Source organism: Coenobita brevimanus, chromosome 81 (genome assembly GCF_032717465.1).
Source record: "Coenobita brevimanus isolate Jiangsu-jjx chromosome 81, ASM3271746v2, whole genome shotgun sequence".
Classification (NCBI taxonomy): Eukaryota; Metazoa; Arthropoda; class Malacostraca; order Decapoda; family Coenobitidae; genus Coenobita; species Coenobita brevimanus.
The window spans coordinates 14,207,197-14,228,150 of NC_137034.1; positions in this window are offsets into that span (position 1 = coordinate 14,207,197).

The following is a 20,954-nucleotide window of genomic DNA, read 5'->3' on the forward strand; positions in this document are numbered from 1 at the left end:
TATATATATATATATATATATATATATATATATATATATATATATATATATATATATATATATATATATATATATATATATATATATATATATATATATATATATATATATATATATATATATATATATATATATATATATATATATATATAAATAAGCAGACACCACGCACACATAGAAAAGCAGACACACAAAGGAGGCACAAGCACAAATGTATAGCAAATCACACACATATGAGAAGCAGACACATGGACACGTAGTGAAGCACACTCTCACACAAAAAATCAGATACACGCACACACACTCACAAAAACAGACACGCACTCACCCACAAAAGCAGACACACACACACACAAAAGCATACTTGCCACACAACCATAGAAAAGCACACACGCACACATGCAGAAAAGTAGACACATACACACACACATGCAGAAAAGTAGACACATACACACACACATATAGAAGAGCTTGAAGTCAGGCACACATATATAGAAAACAGACACCCATACCCACATACACATGAAGAGCAGACACACACGCGCACACATGTACGAAAGCAGGCACACACGGACACACATAAAAAAGCACACACACACACACACACACACACACACACACACACACACACACACACACACACACACACACACACATTCTTGAGGCCCACACTCACATTATCCGAGAACTCCCACTCTGACTGACACTGTTGTTGTAACGTGGCACGTTGTCAAACTGTACAGTATATACAGTATATAACAAAGGTAATACCCGGTAGTAAACGAAATCAATCACCTAAATACGTGGATCAAGTAGCTTCTCTGGAGTCCATTTTTATTGTCTTATCCTTTTCCCTTGCTCTCTTTTTCTTTTCCCTTCCCTTGTGCTAATTCTTCCTCAGCCCTCTTCTTCCTCCTCTCACACGTTTCTTAGTAACCCGTCCATTCCCTTCCCTTCCCTTTCCTTCCCTTAAAAAAATCTAACCTGGAATCTATTATCGTAAATTTATTGATCTGTAGTTGCTGACTGTAGATGATTTCATTCGTCTTTGTGGAGGTCTTAGGAAAGGAAGTGTTAAGTAAACGTATGATCTAAATACAATTATTTTAAAAGTCTCCCCTGCAGAGAGAGAGAGAGAGAGAGAGAGAAGGGGAGGGGAGGGGAGAACAAACGAAACAAAGATGTTGAAGAGATAACAGATGGGAGGAGAAAGAAAAAAGACAAAGGACATCTCTAATAACCGCACCCACCCCAACCGGTTCCACCATCCCAATACATCTCAAAAGGTGTCGCTTGATTTTCGCTATACCCTAGACGTACACCAGACGCAACACTCCAGACACACCACAGACACGCTACTGTGGATGTGGCAAAATTTATGGATAGGTGTGGCGCTCATAAAACTCTAAGGTTTGAACTTGTCTGATTTGACCCTCACGTAAAGAAATAAATGAATAATTTCAGCCGCTCAGAATTTGCCATATTTACAGAAGCACTACTGTATTTTGTGACCCAAGGTGAACGGCAACAAAGAATATAAATGGGAAGGAAACAGGAAAAGAAAGCCTATAGAATGAGAAACAAAGGGAGGTGAAGGAAAGGGAAGTTAAAGAAGATGAACAGAGGAAGAAAAAAAATGAATAAAAAAATTCCATACACCAAACTGCAGGTGTCTTTCTTTTACAATATATATATATATATATATATATATATATATATATATATATATATATATATATATATATATATATATATATATATATACATATATATATATATATATATATATATATATATATATATATATATATATATATATATATATATATATATATATATATATATATATATATATATATATAACAGTTGGACTTGAACAGCCGTAGGTTGAAGTTCGGGGAAAACTATTCTTGGGAAGCGAGTTCCAAAGAGATGCAGTTCGGGGAATAAAAGATTTCTGATAGATGGAAGTTCTGCAATATGGCAGTGTGACAGTCCAGTCATGAGTGCTACCAGATGCCCGTGTAGCACAGGGGAAGGCATGGGGAGGTGGCACAATGGATGCATCTTCGTCTGAGCATTTGCCATAAAAGTATCTGTAAAATAATGCAAGGGTGGCAACATTCCTTCTTACAAGTATGGCAGGTAGTTTATTCGTAATAGAAGGGTTATTAATCATTCTTACAGCTTTGTTCTGAACTGTATCCAGTTGTTTTAGAGCGACCTCTCCACATCCATTCCACAAGAGTGAGCAATATTCCATCTGAGAGTGGCCATGTCTCTTACAAACTATGGCTAATTGCTCATCAGTGTAGAAGTTAATGATTCTGCACAATGATCCAAGTTTCTTTGAAGTGGTTTTGGCTATAAAATATGAGAGGTCCAGCTGAGGGTATTGTTAAGTGAAACACTATCAATTTCTATACTTTTAGAGATGGAATATGAATAGCACTGAAGGTATTATAGGAATCAGGCAACACTGGTTTATTAGTAAATTGTATATATTGGGTTTTAAAAGCATTAAATGATACAGTGTTATTTTGTTCCCATTCCGTGGGCTAGAGATATTAAACTTTGTGAATGGTTATTTGAATGTCAGTGAACTGTTAAGCGTTAAGTCATCTGCATATGAGTGGATGGGATTATGGGTGGCGGATGAGAGATCATAATATGGTTTAGGAATTGGGTTGGAGCTAGTAATGATCCTTGAGGCACGCCGGCGTTAATCTTGTGGAAATTGGAATATACATCATCTACTTTTACTATTATTTCTCTGTCGCTGAGATGTGAGGAGTCAGTGAAACAAAAAATGATAGGCCATAGCAAGGGAGTCTGGTTAGCAGGGAACGGTGCCACAGTCTGTCACAAGCTTTAGAAATATCAAGGGCTACTGCATGCGTTTCTCCATGTTGATCAATTGACTGATGTATGGTATGAGTCAAGAGACTGAGTATGTCAACAGTGGATCTTTCGTGGCGAAAATCATACTGTCACTAATTAAGCTTTTGGATTCAAGATGTTTTATAATATATATATAAACTACAGTCTCAAATACTTTATCAAGAGAAGATGTGATAGCTGTTGGTCTGTAATCAGAGGGGCCAGAGGAACTTCTCTTCTTTGGAGCTGAGTGGATATTGGCTTCCTTTCAAGAATTAGAGTATGAACAAGTACGTATGCATAATCTGGATAAGTTATCTAGAACAGGATCATGTTCTGGGGAACAGTATTTCAACACAATTGAAGGTGTTCCATTTGGACCTGGAGTTTTGTTGGTTGGTAAATTGTCTAGGATGGATTTTACGTATTTAGTCTGTATCTTGTATCTTAAGTGGGGTAATTTCGGGAGAGTCACGTTCTAGTACAGGAACGTTCTGACTGACTCCCTCTAAGGCAGGATTTCTGGCAGTTGTAAAGGCAATGATGTTCGTTATTCCACGCAGGTCACTTATTGTGTCAGAATTTCCACATCAAGTGATTTTATTATTTCTCAAACGATATTGCGTTGAACCTCTTTTTTTTTTTTTTTTTTCAATTATCTTCAACCATTCCGAACTAAGATTAGAAACACTCTGAAAAGAATAAGTCTGAATATAATAATAATAATAATAATAATAATAATAATAATAATAATAATAATAATAGTAATAATAATAATAATAATAATAATAATAATAATAATAATAATAATAGTAATTATTATTATTATTATTATTATTATTATAAAAATAACCACCAACAATAATATTATCTGTAATAAGTGTTCACAACAACAACTAGACAGCACTCAGAAAGCGCATACCTCCGCCAATGCCATTGCCATTAAAAATGATCCGGATCCGGATCCTTGGAGATAAGATCCGATCCAGATCCGACCCAAAATTTATTCTGTCCTTCTTAGTCGATGGTTCACCCTTCCACAATATTTCACTGAAATTCATTGAGAACTTTTGGAGACATTGTGCGGGATATTTCGGATCCGGCCCAAAATTTAATCGCATCTTCCTTGTCCCGTGGCCCACTCTTCCACAAAATTTCATTGAAATTAAATGAGAACTTTTGAAGAAATCGTCTGGACAAACAGACATACAGAAAAACACAGGAGAATACATAACCTCTTCCAACTTCGATGGCGGAGGCAACAACAACAATAAGAACAAAAAACTAAAACAACAACACTAACAACAATAATAATACGGTAATAATAATAATAATAATAATAATAATAATAATAAATCTGAAAACAAATAATTTCATCTGGAATGAGCTTGATTTTAGGCAACCGTAATGAAGAACATGGATGAGTAGGTAACCAGGCTAGGCCAGGGCCATCTTCATACATGGATATGGCCCTGGCTACGCTCCTTGTGGCACTGAGTAAATGAATATTCCTACAGCTTTCTGAAAATTCACACCTATGTTTTGATGGACCCCTCGTCGGGTAAGTAAGCTTCATTGCACCTCATCATTAGCGATTTAATTTTGGAATTGACTAGTTAAAATTATTTAGTAAGTTGTTTATGAAGATTATGGCCATGTTTGAAGGATTTTTATAATGCAAAAAGGAGAGTAAGGCGTAAAAACGAAATAATCAGTTTAGGAAAAGGTGTTAGGGAGCTTCCTTACCTGACGAGAATAGGGGCAAAGGTTTAATCTTCAGTCAGAAATGTACTTTTAAAAGTTAATGAAAGAAATGACACAGGAAAGTAGGAGAGAGTGACTGTGATTGTGAGGAATGGAGGCTGTTGGAAGCCATTTAGTCGAGATCAATAGATAGATGGATGGATGGATGGATGGATAAGTAGGTAAGTAGATATTTAGACAGAGAAAATGGCTGGGCATTCACTGTTATATATTGCTTGTTATGTCCCTTCAGTGAGATGGCGTTCTTAAAGACGATAAGAATTTTTCTACTATGACCAGAGGATACTGTAGTGTTTTTACTCTAACTTGGCCCAGATTTTTGTACTTTTGCAGCTTATTTCACGTAGCTCGGTGGCAGAAAGACAGTACTACAGCTCCACATCCTTATAACAGCACGGCTTGACAAGGATCATTTTCTAGTAATAATCTTTTGTTACAACGCAGCATTCAAGGTGGAGAGATACAGTTTTAGGCCAAGTTAGAGTAAAAATGGTATAGTCAGCTTTGGACAAACCTCTCGTAGTAACAGGTTTAGAAAAAACAGTATTGGCTTTGAGTGGAAGATGTAGCTTTATCCTGTTCTCGCTGCCGTCAAACGACAAAATTAACCTTAGAACAAAGTGAAGAAACACGATTATTTAAAAAAAATAATGACATTTTTTATATGTTAGTCTCTCTACCAGCAAAAGATGACATTTATTTTGGGGAGATAATTTCACACATTGAAGGATTTAAGTTTCATTCCAGCAAGTCATTTGTGTCTTATTAGGTTATATTATTTAACTGAAAGAATTCGTAGTAGTAAATTAAATAGAAGTGTATTAGAAAAAAAAAAAATCATCGAAACAAGTGGAGGAATTAGATGAACGATGAAGGAAAAAGGAGACACAAGACTACTCGTCATCTGTGAGCCAGGTAGACTGTAATAATACCGTGAGATGAGAACTTGACTGTTATGTATCCATCCTGGATGACTCCCAATGCTGGTTGAGTGACATGTGAACTAATGTTGTGGTTCTAAACAACTTTTGTTAATATCTTTTCCTTCTAAAATCAATACTTTCTGATATTTGAGTTTTCGACACAGACACATATGCTTTTCCTACAAAAATAACGACCATTGACTTCGTCTACCTGGCTAAAAAGCTTTAAATTTGTACTGTGCAAAAGTCAGTGACAGTTTTAATCGACGTGGAGGAAGGAGGAACGGATAAAAGCTGAGAAGAATACGTTGCATAAATATAATGAGATTTAAAGTTAATTTCACGAGAAAATAAGAAACTCTGATTGATATATATGGAAATAAAATCCTGAAGATACGGAAAATGTAAGAATCTGTAAAGGATAGTTAATAAAAATCAAAATCAGAGTCTGTGAAGACCAAAAATTAAGTTGCACTTATTAATAAACTTCACACACACACACACACACACACACACACACACACACACACACACACACACACACACACACACACACACACACACACACACACACACACACACACACAGAATGTGTATGTGTGTGTGTGCGTGAGAGAGAGAGAGAGAGAGAGAGAGAGAGAGAGAGAGAGAGAGGTAGGAACAGAAGAAAGGCTGGTAAGTGGAAAGAAAGAGAGAGAAAGGGAGAGAGAGAGAGCCTGGAGAAGGTGGGACGTGAGTAGGGGTAAGTGGGTGTTGGGCAGAGGATTTATAAGGTAAGTGGGTGAGTGAGAGTGGGTATTTTGTGATGCAAATTGGGTGGGAGAGAGACGCAGTGGGGTAAGCGAGATACGGTGCAGAGGAGGGGGATGGGGAGGGAGGGGAGGGGATAGGGAGGGGGGAGGGGATGGGGAGGGGCAAGGGAGGATGAGAGGGGACAGGGAGGGGCAAGAGAGGAGGAGAGGGGATGGGGAGGAGAAGGAGTGGGATTAAGAAGAGGAAAGAGGGTGAGAGAAGAGGATGGGGGATTGGAAATATTAGGGGAGAGGGTAAGGAGGGGAGAAAAGGAGTGGAGAGGGGAGGGGGGAGGGGATAGAGAATAGGAGCAGGGGGATCAGGAAGGGAAAAGAGGGTAGGGGATGGATGGGGGATGGGAAGGAATGGAGGAGAGGGGATGGGGAGGAAGAAAAGGGTGGGAGTGGGGAAAGAGAGTAAGGGAGGGGTTGAGGAGGGGAAACAGGGAAGGAGATGGTTGGACGAGGGGAAAAAAAGCATAGGAGATGGGTGGGGGAGGAGAATGAGGGCAGGAGAAGGGGGTGAGCTGGGGAATGAGAGTAGAAGGGTCGGGGAGGGGAGGGAGAGTAGGAGAGGGGTAAGGTGGAAGGCGAAGGGTTGGGGAAGGGAAGGAGGGTTGGGAAGGGAGGTAGGGGAGGGGAGAGAGAATAGGAACAAGGTTGGAGAGGAAAAGGAGGAGGTGGGAGTGGGAGGAGAAAAAGAAGAGGGTAGGAGAGGGGTAGGAGAGGGGAAAAGAGGGAGGAGAGAAGATGGAGAGGGGAAAGGAGGGAGGAGAGGAGATGGAGAGGGAAAAGAGGATGGGAGAGAGGGATGGGGAGGAGAAATAGCGGAAGGGAGGGATTGGGTTGGTGAGGAACTTGAGTGGGTGATTGACAGAGAAATGTAGTGATGTAGACAGAAAAATAAGGTGTAGAACTACAGCCTATCGAGTACACGAGGAACAATGAGACAGATTTTCTCTCTCTCTCTCTCTCTCTCTCTCTCTAAGGCTGGGTCGGTCCCTGGAATGCAACACAAAACCATCAATTTACATCCTGGGTGAGCAAGAACCTAATCTAGTTTTCAATATATTATTTAAAATATTAAGTTAACTGTACTTTTCCAGCCTGTTTTATAATCTTCATCGAATGCCTGAGAGAGAAATCTGTGAATTAATAGGAATTAAAGAGACAACAGTCCGTTTTTTTTTTTTTATGGATCTCGAGGACGGGTTCATCATACTTTTGCTCAGTCCTGACGATATTTTGTTGTTATTATTATTATCATTATTATTATTATTATTATTATTATTATTATTACTACTACTACTACTACTACTATTATTATTATTATGATGATGATGATGATGATGATGATGATGATGATGATTTTTATTATTATTATTATTATGTCCAGACATTACGAAGGTACGGTTTGGATATAGGCTTCACTGGCCTCTTTACTGGTGCTGGATAGGGGGCTCTTGGTACTTTGGCACTGATACAATCAGGTGACTGGTTGTACAAACGCTCCTCTTCTCCCTCCCCATCCCCCTAATATGGGATGGTGGACTGAGGGAGGTGGACAGTTTCAACCTGCAGTCTACTAGGGTCACATTCAGATAAACATGAGGTTAGAATCACTACCATCCCTTCATTGCAAGAGCTCCGCATAAAACTGATTAAAATCGCCAGGAAGATGCAAGGATGAGCGAACGATGTAAGCAACCAAGATTAAGGGGTTAAGGACATGAATGACAGCAGAGCGTACGGGTGTATAGAACTGAATCGCAAAATAGTAAAGTCATAAATGAAATATTGGCAAAATATATATAAACCTCAAAATAATAGACATGAGCAACAGTAAACTACGGATACCTTAAACAGAAGGAAGTCTGTTTTTTCCATTGAGACTAAAATATAAACTAAATCAAGGAAATAAACATCAGGAAAAAAACAGATGAACGAATACTGAACTAAAAGAAAGCAAGTAAGAAAAGTTTTTGGTAGAGCAATCAAGTGCAATAAATTTTCAGTGCATGAATGAGAACCAATAAAGGGGCAAAATAAATGGAAGAAAAGAAGAAGAAACAAAGAAGAAGAGGGAAAGAACTAGCTGAGATTATAGGAAATGATGAAGTATTTTTTTATATGATGAAAAAAGATGAGATATAAAGGAATAAAGAAAAATGGATATTGAAAATAACTGCACATTAAGAAAAAAAAATTAGTGCTTTAGAATAAGTAAATTTGCTACAGATTTTGAGCTTTCGAAGGATTAATATTTAATGCAGTATGAGAGAGAGAGAGAGAGAGAGAGAGAGAGAGAGAGAGAGAGAGAGAGAGAGAGAGAGATCTAAGCCTCGTCATAAAGGATATCCAAGCTTTGTAAATTGATTCCAAGCTTTATAAACGTGATCCAGGCCTTATAATAAGGATCCAAGCTATATAATGAGGATCCAAGCTTTTTAAAGGGGATTCAGGCTTTATAAATGGGTTCCAAGCTTATCAGAAAGGAAATCGTTGTAGTGAAGGGACTGGATAGTCTCCATTTGCTTCTTTCATTTCGGTAACATTTCACTTTTAATCCTGCCGCCTCAGACGATTTTTATTTAACTTGTGGCTGACCTCGCAATGTAAAAGGGTTAAGGATTTCAGAAGGAGGAGGAGGAGGAGGGAGAAGAAGAGGAAGAGGAAGAAGAAATGTTCCTACATAGGGAAATTTTCTTTTAATTGAGCAGACTCAAAGCCGGACTGATTTTTTTGTATCTTCGCTCGGGAAAGAAAACAGAATCTTTTCTATGTATGTACGTATAGTGAATCCATCCGATACGGTTACTGAAAACTGGAAATAAAGAGAGTATTGTCAAAACTTTTCATCCTTTTCAAATATGTAAATAGCAGTGAGTCCGATGCATTTTTTTTTTTTTTTTTCCGACTGTAAATATCATGTGTCTGTCATCAGAACGCTGTGTATTAGAGCGGAGTTATGTGGTGTGATATGGAGTTGTGGCTTGTGGTACAGTGTGGTGTGAAGTTGTGTGGTATGGTATGGTGCAATGTGGTGTGGAGTTGTGTGATGTGGTATGGTGTAATGAGTTGTGGGGTGTGGTTTGGTGCAGTGTGGAGTTTTGTGATAAGGTGGTGCTTTGTGGGGTGGTGGAAAGAGGATGGTATTCATAGCGATAGTGACTGAAACACGTAACAATGTTGTATGTTAGGCAACGTGGTGAAAAGGTGGTAATTTGGTGTGGATGGGATGGTGTGGTGTGTCAGAGAGATAGACAGATCGGTAGGAAGATAGATAGATAGACAGATGCACAGAGAGAGAGAGAGAGAGAATAAACATTTCATGAGAGCTAGTTTGAATCAGAAAGAAAATGTACGAATATAAAGAAAGGGGAAGAAGAAAAGTAATGTAGTGTTAGGGTGATGCTTATTGTTTTGATGTGATGTGGTGTGGTGTGGTGTGGTGTGGTGTGGTGTGGTTTGATGTGGTGTGGTGCTGTGATAGAGAAATGTGGTGATGGTATATGTATGCGGGAGGCGACGTGTGGTGAAGGGCAGGAAATGAATATTTACAATGATTAGAAGATTTAATACTGTGGCTTGGTAAATGTGGCTTAAGAGAGAGAGAGAGAGGGGGGGGGTGAGGAAAAAGCAGTTTGGTGAAGAAGAATGGAGGAAAATAGATTACAGGGTGAACAAAACAGGAAAAAGATATATATAAACTAAGCAGAGAAATCAGAGCCAAAGAACTAAAGGATAGATAAAGGAGAAGGATATGACAAATAAAGAGAGAAGAGGAGTAGGAGGAAAGGAAGAGGGAAGAGAAGAAACAAGACAAAAGGAAAGAGACAAAATGAGAGAAAGAGGGGAAAGAAGGGAAAAGAGGAAAATGAATAAAGAAAAAGGAGAAAGAGGAGAGAAAGAGGCAAAAGAAGTGAAAAGAGGAAAAGAAGAAAGCAGAGAAAGAGGAGAGAAAGAGGGAAAGGGGAGAGAAAAGGGCGAAATGAAGCAGAAAATGAGAGAAGAAAAGGAGACAAGAAGAAAAGAGAACAAAAGGGGGGCAAAGAAGAAGAAGAGGGAGTAAGGAGAGGGGAAGAAGAGGGAAGAAAAGGATTTTAAAGAGAGGGAAAAAATGACGAGAAAAAACAAAGGAGGAATAGGAGGAGAAAAAGAGGAAAGAAAAGGAGGAGAAAAGAGGGAAAGGGATGAGAAGAAAAGGGAAGAAAGGGAGGAAAAGAGGGAAGAAAAGGAGAAGAAAAGAGGGGGAAAGGTGGAGAAAAAGAGGGAAGAAAAGAGAGGAGAAAAAGAGGGAAGAAAATGAGGAGAAAGAGAGCGAACTATAGGAGGAAAAAAAAGGAAAGAGAGGGAAAAAGAGGGAGGAAAAGGAGAAAAACAGGGAAGAAAAGGAGGAGAAAAGACTGAAAAGGAGGAGAAAAAGAGGGAAGAAAGGAAGAGAAAAGAAAGAAGACAAGGTGAAGAAAATAGGAAAGAGAAGGATGTGGAAAGAGGTACCATGAGAGGGATCCAAGCCTCTTGAAGGGCCTAAATGACGGGGAGAGAGAGAGAGAGAGAGAGACTGTACATTTGATGAATGCTGAAATGAAGGAGGGGTAGAAAGAAGAGAACGTAGCCCGGGATGAGAGGAATGAAAAATCTAGAGAAGAAATGAATAACAAAACGAAGAGATAAATTTGATGAAGGGTGGACTGGAGGAGCAAGAGAAACAACATCTATAATGAGATGTGAAAGAGGAAATGTTTATATGAAACGATGAACGAATACATATAAGACTTAGGCTTGGAGAGAGAGAGAGAGAGAGAGAGAGAGAGAGAGAGAGAAGCATTTTTTTTGGAGAAAGGATGAACATAGGTAAAAGAAATGAGAGAAGAATATCAGAGCAGAAGAAAAAAATATGAAAACTGGAGGTAAAGGAATTTTTGATAAATGATTGGAATGAACAACGGTGGAAAAAAAACGTTAAGGATAGGAAAACGGGAGGGACGAAAAGATATGAATATAGGAAAAAAAATAGCACCAGAAGATGACAAGTATTTCATTAAGTATAAGTTAGAGACTAAGGAATATGATGGAGAGAGAGAGAGAGAGAGAGAGAGAGAGAGAGAATGTCACTACCTGGTTCCCAATTGTCCATTACTCCCCTCGCCCACTGATTTCCCCTCTTGATTCCTGCCATTCCCGTTCCAGTCATTCTCATTCCAGTTATTTTCATTCCAGCCATTCCCATTCCAGTCCACATTCCAGTCGTTCCCTTTCCAGTCATTCCTGTTCCAGACATTTACATTCCAGTCCATTCCAGTCCACTGGGTGCTGCCTTGTTGTGGTGGTATTGATATAATAAAAGCCAAAGCATTCGCCCATGAATGCGTGTTGCTCGCCATCACTATAATCTAGATCAGTAAACCTCTTGCAGACTGAGGCATGTCATCGCAGCTTCGTTAAATCGAAAAAAATAGTCTTGGTATTTTGTTGTTTACTCATAAGTTAAATATAACACCAGTATTCTGAAGCCTGAAGTCAAGGGTATTGTGCTGGCGAAAGTCATGGAGTATAAGAGGCCTTTGAATAGATTTCTAATAGTTACCTATTAAATAGTCGTTCTCTTCGTTGAGGTGACGAAAGGAAATGGTGAGTAATAGCAAACTAAAAGAAAAAGTTCGAGGGTATTTCTTACAAAATTTTCTGGCGATCGGAGGATTATCGTTGCAGATTTGCCAGAATTATTAACAAACAAGGCATATATCCCTGGATACTGGCCACAAAGTTTTGATACAATATGCTTAATTGCTTTTGAGATATTTTGTTAACAACCGAACACACAGACGCAGGCTATTACATTATCATCTTGCTTGGTGAGTGATAACCAGGTGGCTCAGCTGCCTGGTTATACATATGTTCCTTTACTACTTCCCTATCTCTCAGTGGGAGTATGGTGGACTCCAGGGCCCATATTCTTGTCATTTAAGGAAGTGTTTTAATCCCTTTTTCTAAGTGATATGTTTTCCTTATTACGTCTTAATGCCATCCTCTGTGTTGCATAACTCTTTCCAGGATCTCCAGACTCTTCATAACGTACTGTACAAAAGAATTTTAATCAGCTATATCCAAAACTGGCTTGCTAAGGAAGAGGTGTTAAGAAGCTTCCTTACTCGACGAGGATATGGACTCAGAAGGGTTATTTTAATCCTGTAGTTCACTGGGTTCATGATTCACATGAACCTGGAGCAATAACGTCTCATTACTATCAATCCAAATTTCTCACTCATGTCCTTCCCATTCCTTTCATTATCTGATAAATGTTTGTCCTTTCTAATGGTTATTTGTTTTCACGTAAATTGATTCATTTATCTCTCGGCTTCATTACCATAATTCATTAACTTTAACTTTATGGGTATTATAGTCCTTTTGCAGCATATTTCACATAGCACAGTGGCAGAATAATACAGTAGTACGGCTCTACATCCTTCCCCTGGCACTTGCTCGTAGCTGACACCATATTCCATGTTGATATATTATTACAGTCCAGTGTGCAAGATGGAGAGATGGCAACCTTAAGCCTAGTTAAAGTTAATTCAGTAAACACCTCCTCTTTGCTATCCTTACCTTATTCTTTAACCCGCCCCGTCCCGACCACTTTTCGACCACTGGTACCCCCCAATCCCGACCATTTTTCGACCCTTTTTTTTTTTTGCTTAAACTTTCGCTTTTGGTCAGAAACAATGGTCAGTGGCAAAGAAATTGGTCCCCGGGGTCCCTAATTACCTTAACCAGGTATGCCTTGGTCCCACCTGGCCCCGTGTTCTCCCTAGGCGGTCTGAGCCTCAAACGTTTTCTATGGTATTATAAGTCTGGGAAACCAATGAAAGTAAGTAGAAATGTATTTATTACTAACATAAAAACATGTGATAAAAGAGTATATTGGATTTTATACAAAAATAGAGCAGAAATAAGCATTGTACCATCGTGCGAAACGAGCAAAATCGGCCAACTTGGTCACGATGAATCTCTAACATTCTAAAATCATGATACATATAATTTTTTTTACTTACATAATACTTCTACAATAACATTATACCATTTTACATTTTATTGAACTGTTTTTACGTATTCACAGGCCTTTTGATAACATTTAGCGTAATGTTAGCGCTTATTTACGTAGTGAGTGAACTCGCTGTGACTGTTGTTTCAACTCGTATTGCGTTTTTTCTACTTACATAATACTTTTCTAATATTATTATACACTTTTCAACTTTATAGAACTGTTTTGAGATAATTTCAGGCCTTACGTAAATATATAGCGTAATAATAGCGCTTAATAACACACACGGTGAAGTCGCCATGACAACTATTTCAATTACAACCTATTTTTGTACTTATATAATAATTCTCCACTAACATTGCACATATTTACACTTGATATAATTGATATCACATAATTTCTGAACTTACGATGGAACTGAGCGTCATATTTGCGCTGTTACATTTACACAGGGAGTGTTATCGCGATATCATTTGTTTCATCTTACACTAGTATTCAACTTATAAAATACCTTACTACTAACATTACAACATCTTCCACTGTATATAATTCCTATCACATACTTACTGACCAGAATGTGGGTGTACTCGTGACATCAATTATTACAACTTACACTATTGTTCAAGTTATACGTTTTATTCATGCTAACATTACACCCGTTTCCACTTTATTTCCTTGCTATCATATATTTACTGACCAGATTTACACAGTGGGTGTAGTTTTGATAACAATTCTTTCCACTTACACTAATTCTCAACTTATACATTACTTTTCTTAAAAAATAACACCCGTTTCAACTTTATATTTGACTTAGCACCTACTGACTGGCCTTACCATTATCATGAGCGTCATTTCGCCTTCCCACACAGTTTCAGTAGTGTAGGAAATTATGATACTCCTTGAAACAAGGCTGAAGGCACAACGCAACATTGCACTCGACACACTCGTATCTTGTGTCTTTTCTCTGAGTGGATGGTCTGACTGTCGAGTGCCTACATACATGGCAGCGACGCTGGGGTTTACGACGGTTTGGTTCGGAAGGGATTGCGCTGGGATAGTGGCGTCCTGCAAGACGTAGGGGAGTCTGAGCAGCCATGGGGGTGTGGGTGTGGTGTGTGGGTCTGTCCTAGGCATGCTTGGCGGTTATTTCACGTGCCAGCTCCCTCACAAACCCCTCAAAGGTCTCGGATACTCCGGTGGTCATTGTGTGCAGGTAGTGGGCGTTCAGGACCGTGATGTCGAGCAAGTGGAAAAAGAGTTTTTTGTACCACTTCATTGTGGTCCTGGCACAGTCAACACTTGAAATCATCGAGTCTGACTGATCAACTTGCCTCATGTTCAGATTATAGGCAAGTACAGACTCTGGTTTCCATACGTTGCGCCTCCTCTCGCTACGGTGATCCACGGAGTCTGTGCGGTGCATCAGGGGGCTGTGAACAGTTGATAGGAGGCAAACTTCCCTGTTGTGGTTCCACAGGGTTGCAAGGATGTTATTGGCCTGGAAGAAAACCACCTCGTTCTTGTCAAGTTTCCTCCCTATCTTGACCATATGGCGACGGTTTCTCTTGACTGTACCACAGACTCCGGTGTCGTGTTGGTGGAGGAACCTAGCGAGAAGAGGGCTAGTGTACCAGTTGTCCAGGTACAACACATGACCATGATGAAGGTACTCTTCTATCATTGTCTTCACCATGGCCCCAGAGAGTCCTATACTCCGATCTTCTATTATATCTGTCTGTGCGCCCATGTACAAGACTATGTCTTGCACATAACCAGTCTTACAGTCACACATAACAAAGATCTTGAACCCGAAACGGTGTCTCTTGCTGGGTATGTACTGCCTAAAGGAAATATTGCCTCTCCACAACACAAGACTCTCGTCTATGACGAGGTCTCTGTAGGGATAAAATGAGGAGCGGAACATTTCCCGTAAATGATCAAATACCAGCCTAATTCTCCTCATTTTATCGGTGTTATTTGCATTGGCTGGATCATCTGCATCAAAAAAGTGGAGGCGGCCGAGAATATACTGAAATCGGTTACGACTCATCACCTTTCCAAAGAAAGGTGTGAGGATGATTGTGTCAGTTGTCCAGTAGGCAGGAATTTGGTTTTTCCTTACCACATCCATCAAGATAACCAGGGCCAAAAATAGGAACATCTCTGAAATAGTCACGGGATAGTCATACTGTTGGGAATGCCTTCTCGTGGTTCCCAAACGTTCACTTTCACGGTGCTGTGATTATGAAAAAATATTAGTTTGTTCAACTATGCGCCCCACAAACGCCTCACCAAAGAACAAGTGGAAAAAATCCACCCATGACGAACCTGCATTTACACCTGGAGCTGTGCAACCTGACCGCCACTCCTCAGTGAAAGGGTGAATGATGGGAGTAAAATTACTCCCATCTTCCCAGTTCCACGTGACACCACCGTCTCCAGCCACGTCACCATCGTCCCCTTCGTCTGGGTGGGGAGGTGAGGGTGGTGGGGGAGGTTGGGGAGGTGGAGAGCGGCACCTCTCATCACTCGCACTTCTCTTCCCTCTCCCTTTTCCTTTACCCTTTCCCTTCCCTTTCTTTCCTTTCCCCACATCCTGGGGCTGTAGGGAGGAAGTTTGGGAATATTCAGGGGCGAAAGAAGTGCTGGGGAGTGACTCAACCTCCTCTCCCCTAGGCCTACGAGCACCACGTGCTCATGCTGCCTCCCTCACACCACTTGCCCCTTCACCCCGCACTACCCCCACACCACTCTCACTTTCACCCCGCGCTGCCGCCACAACACTTTCCCTTTCTCCCAGCAATCCCACCACACCACTTGCCACTTCCCCAGACAAAGTACTTTCACCATACCTTATGTGTCGTCTCGCCCCACCTTCTGATCCTCGTGGTGATATTTTCTCTTTTCCCAACCACACGGCGATATCACGTCCTAAGCCTCCGTCATCCTCATCGTCCTCATCCTCGTCCTCATCAGATTCGGGATGGAGAGATAGCTGTGCACGTGGTTGGGGAGCAGGCTGGCCTTCCCTTGCCTTACGGTATGTCACATACCGCGTTTTTCGGGGCGAAGGGACCTCCTCATCACTGCTACATATTTCTTCCTCTGGCTGGACGTAATCGCGATCCACCACATCATCATCGAGTGGAGAATCACTGTCTCCAGTGAAGACTTCCAGGACGGATGCGATTTCCTCGTCTGAGAGACCTTTCCGCGCCATGTCTGACCTGGGTCACTGCTAGCAGGTGAGTGACCGAGACAAGGGCGAGCGTGGGTCACGCAGGGTCTAGGACGCTGCCCGCCTGGCGACAGGTAGGGGGAGGCTTGGGTACGTGGGCGAATCGAAAGTCTCGCGCAAATTTTGAAAATTGTGGAAATTATGAACCTTGCAATTGCAGGACGTTGAAGTACGTCGACGGGATAAGCTGTGACATAACGTGAGGACGTAGAAGTACGTCGACGGGACGCCGCGGGTTAATTTGTGTCATACAGTACCATTTAGAAGGAGTAACTGGCAAATATGGGCCAAATAGTCTACAATAGGTAGTTTTGTTTCCACGGCCTTATGCTCCTTGATTGCCAGACCCTAGAAATGCCTTTATCACCGAGTTACTAATTGGTCACTGTGAAATTGACCCTTTGCATCCCCATAGACCCTAGAGGATAGTTACAGAGGCCTTCCTTTAGATGATTCCTAGAGACTTAAGCCATATTCACAGAGATTCTTAAGTTGATTTTTTAATGAATACTGATTCCTTAAATCAAGCTACCAAATGGTCTAGTTGTTTGTCCTATGGTGAAACTGCTGTCATCTGTTGCCTATACAGCTGTCTACTCAATTTCTTATCCTTATTACTGATGCCGGTGTGTGTGTGTGTGTGTGTGTGTGTGTGTGTGTGTGTGTGTGTGTGTTTCCGTTTTACTTAGGTCATTTTATTTGTCAATACAGGTATATATTTGTCTGCCAGTGCCAATACATCCATGGTTTGGCTATCTGTTTTCTTTGTCCTTTTACTTATTTATTTCCCTCCCTCTTTGTCTGTGTCTGTCTGTCTTTATATTCCTTTCATTGTCTTTATTCAAGTATTTTCTTTCAGTCTTTATTTATATATATTTATCCATCTTCCTATCTATCCATCTGTATGTCCATCTATCGTTTAATCTACACTTATTCAAAATATACATATTGTACAATACCTATCCATACTACCTTCTTACATGCCTACCTCAAATTTGTACACACTACCGACAGATCTATCTACCTATGTAGCATGATAACTATGTACCTGCCTACCTACATACCTGACTGGCACGATTACTGTCTACCTACCTACCTACGAGTTATTCTAATTCCGTACCGTCCGACCAGCGACCTCTTTTTCCGACGTTAATTATAATTCTGTCAAGTAATAATTTATCGTTATGACAGCTGGCCTCATTTGTCTATAATAATTGTTACCTTTGACCCCTAGTGTCATCATTTATTTTTTTTTAACTTTTCTATCATCATTCAGGGCTTGTGTGAAACTCTCTCTCTCTCTCTCTCTCTCTCTCTCTTTGTTACTCAGTCTAATAGTTTCATCCATTACTAGCTCTTCCATCTGTGTGTGTGTGTGTGTGTGTGTGTGTGTGTGTGTGTGTGTGTTCCAATACACTCGCTAGCTCCATGCGATTTCCTATAATTTTGGAACGATTTTTGGAACTGTAAGGTTTGGAATTGATTAACTCCTCAGATACGAGAGCTATTTTCTGACCTAAATAAATCGTCCGGCGGCAGCAAGAACATATTACCTTAAGACATTACCAGAGCAACAGTTAATTCTTCGCCGCGTATACAGACTGCCCCTTCCTGTCCCGCCACCATCATCTTAACCAAGGATACTGCCCCTCCCTACCCCACCACCACCACCACCACCACCATCTTAACCAAGTATACTGCCCCTCCCTGCCCCACCACCACCACCACCACCATCTTAACAAAGTATACTGCCACTCCCTGCCCCACCACCAACACCACCATCATCTTAACCAGGTATACTGCCCCTCCCTGCCCCACCACCAACAACACCACCACCACCATCTTAACCAAGTATACTGCCCCACCACCACCACCACCACCACCATCATCTTACCAAGTATACTGCCCCTCCCTGCCCCCCCACCACCACCACTACCACCACCACCACCACCATCTTAACCAAGTATTCTGCCCCTCCCTGCCCCCCCACCACCACCAACACCATCTTAACCAAGTATACTGTCCCTCCCTTATCCACCACCACCACAACCACCACCACCATCTTAACCAAGTATACTGCCCCTCCCTGCCCCACCACCACTACCATCACCACCACCACCACCATCATCTTAACCAAGTAAACTGCCCCTCCCTGCCCCATCACCACCATCTTAACCAAGTATACTGCTCTTTTCTGCCCCACCACCACCACCACCACCATCTTAACAAAGTATACTGCCCCTCCCTGCCCCACAACCACCACCACCATCATCTTAACCAAGTATACTACCTCTCCCTGCCCCACCACCACCACCACCATCATCTTAACCAAGTATACTGCCCCTCCCTGCCCCACCACCACCACCACCACCACCTTAACCAAGTATACTGCCCCTCCCTGCCCCACCACCACCACCACCACCACCACTACCACCACCATCTTAACCAAGTATACTGCCCCTCCCTGCCCCACCATCACCACCACCATCATCTTAACCTAGTATACTGCCCCTCCCTGCCACACCACCACCACCACTACCACCACCACCACCACCATCTTAACCAAGTATACCGCCCCTTCCTGCCCCACCACCACCACCACCACCAACATCATCTTAACCAAGTATACTGCCTCTCCCTGCCCCGCCACCACCACAACCACCACCACCATCTTAACCAAATATACTGCCCCTCCCTGCCCCACAACCACCACCACCACCATCTTAACCAAGTATACTGCCCCTCCCTGCCCCACCACCACAACCATCTTAACCAAGTATACTGCCCCCCTCTGCCCCACCACCACCATCACCATCATCTTAACCAAGTATACTGCCCCTTCCTGCCCCACAACCACCACCACCATCATCTTAACCAAGTATACTGCCCCTCCCTGCCCCACCACCACTACCACCACCATCTTAACCAAGTATATTGCCCCTCCCTGCCCCACCACCACCACCAACACCACCACCATCTTAACCAAATATACTGCCCCTCCCTGCCCCACCACCACCAACACCACCATCTTAACCAAGTATACTGCCCCTCCCTGCCCCACCACCACCATCACAACCATCTTACCAGGTATACTGCCCCACCCTGCTCCACCACCACCACCAGCACCACCACCACCATCTTAATTATGTATACTTCCCCTCCCTGCTCCCCCCACCAACATAACCTCCCCTATCACCACCAACACCACCAACACAATCTTAATAGACTATACTTCCCCCTCCTTTCCCTCTCCCACCCCACTTTGTCCACCAAATAACATTCCGTTCCGTCCTCCCTCTGTGTGTAGTGCTAATCTGAATTGACTAAGCATAAACTGATCTATCTGAGTCGGACTGGACGTAAAGGCTCTGAATTAACCTGTTTGGAGCTGAAAGTGACTGAAAATGGATCTGAATTGTCATGTCTGAATCTGAGTGGATGTGAAAATTTTAGAGGTATGACTGTCCTGATGGGCCTTAATGGATAATGTTTTCTATATTATTTAACACCTTCAATCTAGTGATGCTTTTTATTTAATTTTACCTACGTCCTCGTGTCGACTTTATCTGGGTGAGACTTTTTCGAATTAGATAGAAGCTACATTAATCCTCCCAGTCATACAGGGTTTTCGTAATATGAAATAAATCATCTGGAGGTACCAAGAATAACATTAAAATTATGCCATCGGAATCAATAGGTTAATAATGTAAAGAAAGAAGGAAGGAAGGAAGAAAAGAAAGAAGGAAAGAAAGAAAGAAGGAAGGAAGGAAAGAAAGAAAGAAAGAATGTAGGAAGGAAGGAAAGAAGGATCGAAGGAAGGCAGGCTGTGAAGTGAAGGAGAAGCAAGGAAGGTCGGTAGGAGATTATTTGTCTGTGCACACGTGAAATCCAGGGTCGTCCGTAAATAGCACTTCTCTAGAACCTCGTGTGGCGGTACCTTATGATCTTATATGCTGCAGGGATGGCTCAGTATACTGGTGTGGGCGTGACTGTGGCAGTGGAAAATGAATAAACGATGCTGAGTGGACATTAATATCCCTGACTGCGCCGTTCCCACAGCACATGAGAAATCGCCCAGGGGAGTGTAAGAGGAGCGTTATATATCGACTACCCTATGTGTGACACTGTAATTATTAACATGATATATCTTTCTTTCAGATCCCGGTGTGAGGGACCTCCTATGACTGGTGCCCCAAGACTTTAGGTCACATGGACGGTGTGTGGAAACTGTGTCTGTACCAGTCTTTGTAACCCCTCGAGGGAAAGATACTAGAAAAAAAAGTACAGATATTTGCCTCCTCTGTACCTCTCTT